At 32.0% G+C, this 3,313-nt stretch overlaps 1 long non-coding RNA gene across 1 annotated transcript; it reads right to left on the bottom strand.

Moving 5' to 3' along the window:
• Window positions 1–300: 300 nt before the first annotated feature.
• Window positions 301–3,090, bottom strand: LOC130230197 (uncharacterized). The gene is made up of 3 exons (XR_008837925.1): window positions 3,010–3,090; window positions 2,116–2,244; window positions 301–700 (listed from the first exon to the last, which is right to left on the bottom strand). It is a non-coding gene; the product is annotated as an uncharacterized LOC130230197 (long non-coding RNA).
• Between the last annotated feature and the right edge of the window lie 223 nt (window positions 3,091–3,313).

The raw sequence follows: 3,313 nt of genomic DNA, 5'->3' as shown, positions 1-3,313 counted from the left end.
CAACTAATATTTCTAAAATTACTCAAATCAGATAAACTTACTTTTTTTGTTAAACCTAACTTATTTATACATTGCTATATGTTGCCTGAACTTATTTTAATTAGGTATTAAGAACTTAATTATCTAAATAAAATTAACCATGCATATGTCATTTAAAATGAATTCAATTGACTTCTGGCTGTAACCTCAGAAAATAAATCTTCATTTTTATATTCTAAGCACACTATACAGTGATTAAGTAAAAACAGATAAACAGACTTTATACGGTTAATAACAATTAAATAAGAATGGGAAGATGGATTAAAGACCATAGCATTTATTCAATGTCAACCAATGTCCCTAAAAGTGACTACAAAACAGGCCATTAATGTGGCTGCACATACACAATACATAAATAAAAACATTAATAATGCCAGATCCTATTGAGAAATCATCTAAGACAACTCAGTAAGGAGATCTGCATACTTTGATGAAGATTTAGGATGCATAAGGTCCAGTCCCACAAAGAGTCTCTGATATATCTCAAATAATGAATACAGTTTTGATGGAAGTCGAGGACATCAGTAAGTCCAAACAGGAGCCATCATGCATTTGACAGGTTTGGTAAACTTCTGACAGTCCTATGATTTTCCAAACTGTGTTGGGCTGATGGCAAATTTTTCCCGTGGGCAGCCGCATGCACCTCTGATTCCACACAACTCTATTGGTGGAGAGAAAAAAGAAACAGGAGTTCAGGTGGTTGATACTAAATAATATTAAATAGCTAAATACTAAATAGCAAATATCTTAGATAAACTACAAGTGAAGTTACAAAAGTGCAGTGAGAATGATCCATGGATGAAACACCTTAGATTATCAGTTAAAATTTACCTTAGTTAAACTTCTGTATTAAAAAAAAAGGTTATATAGGTTGTGTACTTACATTATTCCAGGTGTTTTTAAGAATGAAATTCTAAAGAAAACTGTGATTTTATTCATTGTAACAGTGTATGGTATTTTGGTTGCCTGTCAATTAAGGAATTATTTAAATGTAGGTATTACATTTTCAGTTTATTTTTGCAACTTATAAAGCATAAAAATATGTATGTAACTTACATATTAAATTAAATTATTGAAAATGGCGAATATAAAATCTATAATTTAACTGTCATCTTCATTTTGCATCAAACTTTGCATAAGTCATAATACAAAATTAAATAAATACATTGCCATTTTACATATTACATTAAGGTTTACAATACATTTTTGCTGAAGCTACATTTAATTTACTTTTTCTCCAAATTTAATGTTACTGGCAAATGATAGTTCAGTGAATCAGTGTTTTCAGTTAGCTTTAGTGAAAGACTGACAGATAATAAGAAACTGCATTAGGATATTTTTTACTGTTTGTTCATTGCACACATACAAAAAATCTTCAGATATCAAATGCAATTCTATGGAGCCCACTATTGTTTGCAATTTTACCCATGTTTTACTTACCTGCAAATAATTATAGCTGTAGTTGTACCTAATGTTTTTCTTAACAAAATAAACTAAATCACTTTGGTATCTAAAGACCAAGAAAATGCATTTTAGAATGAGGTGCGTACATTTTATATGGTTCTGTAAACATAAATGTAATTCAAGTTAAAATAAATTATAAATCTCTAATTTATTCACTTTGCAGTACTAACAAAAAACGTATGGACTAAATCTCTAAAACACAAACGTTAAGTTACTTTATGTTACGCTAAACACAAACTACTGTTACGTTTCTGCATTTAATATGATCCTTAATGTGCTGATAATTATTTAGGTGAGCTAGCCAGGTTAGCGCTAGCAAACTGCACCTACACCCCGACCGCCCACCAGAGACCTAGTTAACCCGTTCTGTAACGTTAGTTATACCTACTAAGTGTTTTAAAACTACTTTAACATTTTTTTTCTCAGGACTATCACTTTTAATCGTTAGCATGAACTAGCGTTGGTTAGCGTTAGCCAACTTAGCTTTCCATGTGAGAGCAGTCTGTTACCTGACGTTACAGTACAATTTACAAGCTAAAACCTCCCCTGCCTAGTGAAGTCGGCAGTTTAGCATGACTTTACAATTATCATTCGGCTACATTTGCAACTTACCGTGTTAATCAGATCCGCTGCTGCGAGCAGTTAACGTCGACCCTTACAGTTGCTGCGTGTGTCTGCAAAGTGGCGGGCAGTGAAAATGGGGTCACGCAGAATTATTAAAATCACGTTTGATGAACAGACCTGCACACATCGACAGCTGCTCTAATAAATTGTCTGTGTCAACTCACTTTTATAACATTTATTCTACACAATAACCACATATAAAAATCTACTCAAATACATTGCATTAGTTTTATTTAAAATATACTGTTATATAAAAACTGATCTACTTTAAGTAAAGAATAAGCAAATTGATATTTTTTTGGTATAAAACAAATATAATTAACTAGATTGCAATTATTTAAAGTATATAAAACCAACTTTGTGAGTGTAGCACTTTTTACAGTGTAGTAATGCTTAGGGCCAGATAGAAGGTTGTCTAGCTACTGTGCACATACGATTTTATTTGAATGGTTTTAATTATAAAAACTGTTCAGTTGTGAGTGAATTTAGAATATAGTGCCATTTATGAGAATGACATCAATAATAACGGTTGTAGCCAATGAGAACATTTCAGGTCAGGGCTGTATTGTACATACATCTTGCATTTATTTAGAATTTTAAAGACTTGCAAACTTTGATATCACTATTTATTTTTGTGCATTTGAATGTTTTTACCATTTGAATGTTACAAATCAGGGGATTTAATCAAGAGTTTATAGGAGAAGAAAATCTGAACTAGATATAGGCCCAATCACAATTCTATTTTTGTACCGGTTTATGGATTACATATTGCGAAATTTAGCAGATTATTTTTTTGTGTGTGTGTTTTTTAAAAGCATGATGGTAAAACACGAAATTTTGTTGTAAATATTCATAATAATGACAAAAAAAAAATTTACTTACTTCCGTGTGCAGCCATGCTGCCGTTGTTGATGGTGTATTCGGGCGTCGACGACGGGGTTCGAGTCCGGTGAAGAACAATTCCAGAAAGCAAGACAGACAAAAACAAAAGCCAAAAAGTTAAACAAGTAAATAACAGGGTGAGAATGTGGTAAAATCTGAAAATGTGGTAAAAATCAGGCGAGGTCTTTTATTTTTTTTTTATATTTTTAATCTTTTGAAAATTGTCGGTTGGGTTTAGGGAAGTGGGTGGGCGGGTCAATCGATAAAATTATAAAATTGGTTGGGTTTAGGGAAGGAGGAGGGT

Source organism: Danio aesculapii, chromosome 6 (assembly GCF_903798145.1).
Source record: "Danio aesculapii chromosome 6, fDanAes4.1, whole genome shotgun sequence".
NCBI classification, from domain to species: Eukaryota; Metazoa; Chordata; class Actinopteri; order Cypriniformes; family Danionidae; genus Danio; species Danio aesculapii.
This window is presented reverse-complemented; position numbering and strand designations above follow the sequence as displayed.